At 36.8% G+C, this 9,041-nt stretch overlaps 1 pseudogene; it reads left to right on the forward strand.

Moving 5' to 3' along the window:
- The first annotated feature begins 229 nt into the window (after positions 1-229).
- On the forward strand, positions 230-1,101 carry LOC114215348 (olfactory receptor 4C11-like; annotated as a pseudogene).
- The last annotated feature ends 7,940 nt before the right edge of the window (positions 1,102-9,041 follow it).

The following is a 9,041-nucleotide window of genomic DNA, read 5'->3' on the forward strand; positions in this document are numbered from 1 at the left end:
TTGATTGTTTCCATAAGCAATCAGGTGAATAGATTGTGAGTAAATATTATGATTTCCACTTTATTCAGAAGAAAAAAACACGAAAGGTAAGGGATTACACACACGTAAGTGGCATATCCATGATCAAGCATATGGATTTGATCTCAAAATGGAGTATTCATTTCATAATATTTCTTTCTTTGAAGATTAGTTATTTCTAACCTGTGTTTTCTCCACTATGCCTGAAATAATGCAGCAAAATAACAGCATAACTGAGTTCATACTGTTAGGATTGACACAAGATCCTGTGAAAAAGAAAATGGTGTTTGTAATCTTCATTTTATATATGGGAACGATGTTAGGGAATTTACTTATTATAGTGACCATCAAGTTCAGCCGGACACTTGGGAGCCCCATGTACTTTTTCCTATTTTATTTGTCTCTTGCTGATTCCTGCTTTTCAACATCCACAGCCCCCAGATTAACTGTGGATGCACTCTCTGCAAAAAGAATCATAACTTATAATGAGTGCATGACTCAAGTCTTTGCACTACATTTCTTTGGCTGCATGGAGGTCTTTGTGTTCATCCTCATGGCCGCTGATCACTATGTGGCCATCTGTAAGTCCTTACATTACCCAACCATCATGAGACGGCAGGTCTGCACCATCTTGATTGTTCTTGCATACTGCACCATCTTGATTGTTCTTGCATACTGCTGTGATTTGCAGCCCTTGCTGAAACTTGCTTGCATGGACACCTATATGATCAACTTAGAATGGGTGTCTAATGGCGGGACCATTTGCACAAGCAGTTTTGTGTTTCTGATGATCTCGCACATTGTCATCTTGCTTTCCCTGCAAAACCACAGTGCAGAAGGGAGGAAAAAACTCTCTCCACTTGTACTTCTCATATCATCATAGTAATCTTATTCTTTTGTCCATGTATATTCATATATACACACACCCCAACCTCTTTCCCCATGGACAAGATGGTGTCCGTATTTTATACTATTGGGACCCCTTTACTCAAGCCACTCATCTACACACTGAGGAATGCAGAAGTGAAAAATGCCATGAGAAAGCTATGGCATATCAAAATTACCTCAGAAAGCCAAAGATGAATTGAGGGCTTTGGCTGATTCCTTAATCTGTACAGATATCAAATATGATAGTGTATAACCTGACTTGCACAAGACACTCTAACACCTGATTTCCTCATTTTTTTCTGTACTTCTGTCCTCAAACAATAGCTTGCCTCATAATGCCAGCCTGGTTCTTACTTTTCCTGAGAGCTCAATTCTGACATTGTTGATTATGAAATACTACTCACATCTCAGTCAACACTCAGGGTTGATAAGGAGAACGATATTTATACAATCACAACTTCAAACAGTGAGCACCCATATAAAGATTAGCCTGTTCTCTATGACTTGTAATTCTCTATAGCACATTTTAAATAAGGTATCTTGTTTTCTCTTGACCACATTCAGAGCAAAGGTACTAAATTTGTGTGTCAAGAAATTCTTTTCATTTTATCATTAGTTTATCTTGAAAAACATTCCATACTAGTGAACTAAAGGCCAAAAGGCTGTATATATAAAATATGTAATTTTTGTCTTAAATAATTTTAATGTTTCCTTTGACTATTAATATAACTGTGGCATTAGGTAGGGGATTTTTTTTTCTGGGCCATAAGGCACATCATTTTTTTAAATTTTATTTATTTATTTTTTTAATTAATTTTAATTTGTTATGTTAATCACCATACATCACATCTTTAGTTTTTGATGTAGTGTTCCATGATTCATTGTTTACATATAACACCCAGGGCTCCATGCAATGCATGCCCTTCTTAATACCCGTCACTGGGTTAACCTATCCCCCCACCCCCCTCCCCTCTAAAACCCTCAGTTTGCTTGTCAGAGTCCATAGTCTCTCATGGTTCATCTCCCCTCTTCATTCTTCCCTTCCTGCTATCTTTTTTTTTAACATATAATGTATTATTTGTTTCAGAGGTACAGGTCTGTGATTCATCAGTCTTACACAATTCACAGCACTCACCATAGCACATATGGGATTTTTTAAATGTAGTATTACAAAGTACTCATGATATTCAGCTAATTTGTGTGATTGGGATATAGGAGCTACAGCAAGAGACTTCTACAACTGTAAGAGGGAAAGAAATAAAGTAATGTATGGGATCAAGACTGAATAAGAATTTAAATACACTGTAAGGATGCCTGGGTGGCTCAGTCCAGTAAAGTGTCAGACTTTGGCTCCACACATGATCCCAGGGTCCTGGGATCGAATCCTGCATCAGGCTCCTTGCTCAGCGGAGAGCCTGTTTCTCTCTCTGCCTGCTCTGCCTGCCACTTCCCCTGCTTGTGCTCTCTCTCTCTGACAAAAAATAAATAAAATTTTAAATAAATAAATAAATACACTGTAAATTCAACATATTTTCTGAGATTGAAGTACAGAAGGTTAGGACCTAGTTTGAAGGAAAAAATGTACATTATTTCACTTACATTGGGTTGTATCAATGGAATAAGAGAAACTATCAGAGGCATTCAGAAATACTCAGGATACTTGTGTCTAGTAATGGAGTTGGAGAGAACCTACTTTTGCAGCAGGAAGGCACTTTCTTTCTCTGTTTGCACTTTCCTAATAAAAGGGTAATATCTATTCACAAGTTAGAATTGCCAGTAGAATTTTGATGCTGATAGTGAGCCCAGGAGATTAGCAGCCATTCCTTCAATATGTGTATGCCGGGGGTTATATCATGTAATTTTGAAATTCATTGATTTCAGAGAGTACAAAGTACTTATTCAAAGGGATACATGCCCTCCTCAATGTTTATATCAGCATTACCTACAATAGCCAAACTGTGGAAATAGTCCAAGTGTCCATCGAATGATGAATGGATAAAGATGTGGGGGATCTATCTATCTATCTATCCATCATCTATCTATCTATCTATCTATCATCTATCTATCTATCTATCTATATAAAATGGGCTATTACTCAGCCCTCAAAAGGAATGAGATCTTGTTATTTTCAATAACAAGGATGGAGCTAGAGAGTATTATTCTAACCAAACCTAGCAAGTCAGAGAAAGAAAACTACCATATGATTTCACTCATGTGGAATTTAAGAAACAAAACAAATGAGTATAGGGACAAAATGAGAGAGGGGCAAACCAAGAAAGAGACTCTTAAACATAGAGAACAAACTAATGGCTACCAGGGGAGGTGGGTAGGAGGACAGGTTAATTAGGTGATGGTGATATAAGAGTACACTTGTGATGAGCACTGAATGTGGTATGTAAGTGTTGAATCACTAAATTGTACACCTGGAACTCCTATCACACTGTATGTTAACTAATGGGAATTTAAACAGAAACTTTAAAAAAAATAAATGATTTCAGTGTATTCAAGTGTACCACATCCTTAGTAACTATGACAAGATTCCATTTCATTTTTAATGCTGTTCCCCATTATTTACCTGGAAAACCATTTCATACCAATAGTTTCATCCTGTCAAAGATTATTTTCAACTAAATTCATTAAAATATCATGTTTTCCGTGTTCTCACAACTTTTTTCTTTTGGGGATATTATGAAGCTAGTGACAGCACTAGTGTCCCAAAATTGACATATTAACATACACAAATTATATATATATATATATATATATATATATATATATATATATTGCAATTGTATAAATTGATTTTTTGATATACATATATTGTGAAAATTTCACCACAATATAACTAATTAACAACCTGTCTTCTCTATATAGTTACCAACCACTAGAATGTCTAGAATCCAAAAAGACAGGCAATAACGTTTTAGTGAGGAGGTGGAGAAATAGGAGTTCTCATAAATTGCTCGTGGTAATGTAGCATGGTGCAATGATTTTTTTTTTTAGATTTTATTTATTTGTCAGAGAGAGAGAGCACATGCAGGTGAAGGGGCAGGCAGAGGGAGAAGCAGCTAGGCTCCCCACCTAGCAAGTAGCTTGATGCAGGACTGATTCCCAGGACCCTGGGATCAAGACCTGAGCTGAAGGCAGGTGCTCAACCTACTAAGTCACCCAGGCTTCCCTGGTAAAATGACTTTGAAAAACAATGTGGCAGCTCCTCAAAAGGTTAATCATATAATATCAATGACCTAGCAATTCTAATCTTAGGCTCTACCCAAGGGAATTTAAGTATATATTATCACAGAAAATTTTACACCAATGTTCATAGCATCATTATTCATAATAGCTAAAATGGGGGAACATCTACATGTCAATCAACTGATGAATGGGTAACTTATATATTCATAAAATGGAATTTTATTCATCAACATAAAGGGAAGAAATACTGATACTTGCCACAACGTGTATGAAAATTATTCAAGAACATTATGCTAAATGAAAGCAACAGTTTAGAAAAGATAACATACTGCATAATTCCTTCTGTATGAAATGTCTAGAAAAGATATTCTACAGTGAAAGAAAGTAGATTATGGGGTGCCTGGATGGGTCAGTTGGTTAAAAATGCAACTCTTGATTTCGGGTCTGATCATTATTTCAGGTTCATGGGATCCAACCCCATGTCAGGCTCTATGCTCAGCGTAGAGTCTGCTTAAGATTACCTCTCTCTGTCTGCCCCTCCCCAACCTCCATCCCACACATCCCCATTCCACTCCTCATTCCCTGGCTCACTTCCACACTCTCACTCTCTCTCTCAAAAAAGAAAAAAAGAAAGTAGATTAGTATTTGCCTAGGATGTCTAGTGATGATGATGCAGAGGAATAAGTAACTGTGAGTGGGTAAGGAATTTCTTTTTAAGGTGGCAAAATGTTTAAAATTAGGTAGTCTTGATTGTTTCACAGTCTTTTATACTAAAAACCATTACATTATATACTTTAAATAAATGATTTTTTAGTATGTGGATTATATCTCAATAAAGCTGTTAAAAACAGATAAATGGGGCGCCTGGGTGGCTCAGTTGGTTGGGCGGCTGCCTTCGGCTCAGGTCATGATCCTGGAGTCCTGGGATCGAGTCCCGCATTGGGCTCCCTGCTCAGCGGGGAGTCTGCTTCTCCCTCTGACCCTCTTCCCTCTCGTGCTCTCTCTCTACCATTCTCTCTCTCAAATAAATAAATAAAAATCTATTAAAAAAACAGATAAATGTTAAATTTTGAGATTATTTATTTGTACAGAATAAAAGGCCATAAAACAACTATATGTATTAAAAATTATTGCATAACAGTGACTTTGGATCTCTATTATGATTAAAATACAACATAGTGTCCATATTAATAACACTATAAAATTTATTTGAAACTTGCAAATAGTAGCTCGTGAGAGTTTTCCTCACAAGAAAAAGTTATAACTGTGTGGTGGTGGATGCTACCTAGATTTATTGAGGTGATCAATTTGAAATATATACCAATTCAAATCATGAGGTTGTACACCTGAAACCACTAACAGTGTTATATGCTAATTATATCTCAGTTAAAAAAAAAAGTGTAGTCTATCTCTCCATGATTTTATCTGGGCTAAACTTGTGACACATCTTGCATGGGACCTTTAACAACATGAACAGAGGTGGTAAAAGTGATCCTGTAATAATCCTTCAAGGTTGGCTTGAGAGGCCTTGAAGCTTTTGTTTTTGTGAAACAACTACTGCCCTGAAACAACCATGGTGAGGTAGAGGTCAATCTACACTCGTGAAGAATGAACAAGAATAAATAAATATTATTATCTATTTGTAACTTTCCTCCACAATACTCTTTCCTATAGATCTTTGCACTTAAATCTTGACTACCAAGAGATGTTAGTTCTGAAGTTCTGACATCGCTAAGAAGGTAAAAGCTGATAGATCATTACTTTCAAAGACCAAGAAGCAGGACATGTGAAATAGTATTCATGTTTCTACCAATGACTTTTTACATTTATTCCTGTTCACAAAAGGTCCTCAGTGCCAATCCCAATCAGAGGAGCTCAGAGAGTCTACTCTTTGTTCCCTAGAAAGAGATCATTTCTTTCATTAGAACCCAGTTTCAGTAGGGGTGAGTCTGGTTTATACCATTTTATTTCATAGACATATGATCTCAGCATTGGCTGCCAACCACTGTAGTTTTATAGTTTTTGTAGTTTTCAACATTGCTGTTGCAAGATGTTACAAGATAGGATTTTGACTAGAGCCTTCATTGATGAAAATTAATGGCAACACTTCTCACTTTCCAGATGGATAAATTAGTTTATTTCACAGTGGAAAGCAATATAAAATGTGTCTCCCTCTGTCTTCCAATCAGTGGTTATACTTCTGTCCCTGGGAGGAGCAAAAACATTTTTAAACATGTTTTCTTGCACTGCTTAGTTTAATATGTAAAACTGGTTTTCACGTTCCTCCATATGTCATCCCCTCTTTCATTTAAACATATCCAGGAGAAAAACATTTGTCACATATCACAGTCTCTAGAATTTCACCATGTTTATAATAATTCAGTGGGAATGCCTCATTTTGTCACTGTTTCAATGTATCCAAATCTTTCATAGAAACCATTTTTGTTTTGAGGTGTAATGCAACTTCATCATTTTATTCAAATTTTCAAAACAGTCTTTATTTTACATTTTAGTATTAAAAAATCCACCAGCAAAGTGTACCACAGTATGAAGAGAGACAGACAATGCTGAACTTTCATAACAGTCGATGGTAATGTCAAACATCATATGTCCAGAAGATAAACTTTCAATTTCAGGAAAGACTGAGATAACATTTCTGTTTTATGCCTGAGGAAAAAGAGAGCTACCTGAAGTATACCTGCACCTGCCCTAGATCAGCTGAAACCCACCTTTTGCAAAGACACATGAGCAAAAATGAAATGCTTATTGTATAATATACAAATACTACAGTGGCTTGTTACACAGCATTGTTGAGCTGACTGATCCAGGAATAGCATGGTCAAACTATAGAAGTGGGGACTGAGGCATACTCTTGAGTTAATAAAATGTCCAATGTTTAGTGTACCTTGAAAGGAGCAGTATAAAAGGCCGAGCAAGAGAGAATGGGCATGAGGGACAGCACCTAACCTTGGTTATATACATAAAGGACGAATTCTAAATACCTAAGCATGCAGCCAACCTCCCTCTTCACTATTTCATCCATGCATAACCACAGGAAAAGAAGGACATATTTATTATTTTTGGGTAGGTTCCTTTCCACCCCTCCTTTGTTGATAAATTATAAGAAGAATGTTAACAAAAGAAAAGAGGCAAGTTCAAATGGACTTCTGAGAGGCCTGTCTTCTTAGGGGAAAAAACAAACAGCAAATTTGTTACATTAAGCAAATTTAATTCATTACCAGAGAATGTGGCCTATATATACATCAATAACAGTCTTGTTAAAAATAAACACCAGAATTAGGCACCAGCCCATGCAGCTATAGACATTGCTGTTTACCTTCACCTTTCTGAATTGGAGAATCCCACCAGGACATAACTGCTACCAGATCGACATCAAAACAAAATCCTGACTTAATCTGCTATTGTCTTTCTTACCTCCTTTTCAATATACTTCATTATTTCCCTGCCTCCCCTTACGTTCTAAGTTCCCTAATTTCCAGGCAGTACACATGTCAGGGTCTTTTCGGAAGAGGAAAACTATTGCTGAAATCATCATCAACTATGGCTAATTTCTGAAAATGTACTCTTCACCTTAAAACCCAGATTCCTGCAGACCCATAAATATAGAGAACAAATGGGTGGTTACCAGAGGGAAGGTGGGATGGGGGGTTGGCAAAACGGGTGAAGGGAAGTGGAAGAAACAGCCTTCAGTTAGGGAATGAATATGTCATGAGAATAAAAGGCATAGCATAGTGAATATAGTCTACAGTATTATAATAACAGGGCATGGGGACACATGGTAGCTACACTGGTGGTGAGCACAGCAAAACATAGAGATTTGTGGAATCACCAGGCTGTACACCTGATACTAATGCAACATTGTGTATGGATTGACTATATTCCAAAACAGAAACAAAAACAGATTCCTGTTGCACAAAGGACAATAATACTTCAAGTAAATATAATTCAGTCTCTTCATGGGGACTGTGGTGAAGAGAATGGAGCACCAGAAAATAACAAGTACTTGCCTCTCATATTTGAGAACTTGGTGACCCCATTCTGTGGGACTCAGTTCCTCATGTCATGCTAGTGGATGACCCTGGTTGATATCAGAGGCCCATTCCAATTCACAAAGCTTAAGTATTCTTGTATAAACTAAGGAAACACCTCAATGCACCAAAGTTGTTCTTGGTCTATGCCCCAGGTGTCAGCTGGTTACATCTGCTTCTCAGTCTGACCTTCCTTGTTTCTCACTAGAATAAGGGTATGCCTGAGTAGAACTGAGACAGTTTTGCATAGCATGTTAGAAAAAAAATGTCAAAATATACTGTTTGCAAAAAGAGCAGTGAGGATTAACAAAATGCACCCCATGCATTTAGACATACATCTATTCTGCTATGTGGTTACTTATTTCTTTCTTTTATGATTTTATTTTGTTATTTGTGAGAGAGAAAGAGAGAGCAAGAGCATGGAAAGGGTGAAGGAGAGAGAAAAAGGGACGAGCAGACTCCCACTGAGCAGGGAATAGGTCACAGGCTCAATACCAGGACCCTGAGATCAGCACCTGAGCCAAAGTCAGATGCTTAATCCCTTAACCAACTGAGCCACCCAGGCACACTAAGCTATGTGGCTTCTTAAGCTCAGGGCCCTTTGCAGAATGGGAGAATTTCCATGTTGCACATTTACAAAAAAAATCAGTTTGTATACTCATGAGGGATTTTCAAATGAGGTTATAAATATGCCATGGAATTACATTTAAAGGACTGAAAAGTGATGTTTGTTATCTAACTTGAAACTTCTAATTTCTGGAATACACCATCAATAGGGTACTAAAATTAATTTATAATAACTTCCATAAGGACCGTGTGAATAGTGTAATTACATTGCATTACATTATTTTAAAAACATTTTTTGTTTATGTAAAGAGTTAAAATATACAA

Source organism: Eumetopias jubatus, unplaced genomic scaffold, assembly GCF_037043125.1.
Source record: "Eumetopias jubatus isolate StellerSeaLion01/CBP00866 unplaced genomic scaffold, mEumJub1_p1.0 scaffold_13, whole genome shotgun sequence".
In the NCBI taxonomy this organism is placed as follows: domain Eukaryota; kingdom Metazoa; phylum Chordata; class Mammalia; order Carnivora; family Otariidae; genus Eumetopias; species Eumetopias jubatus.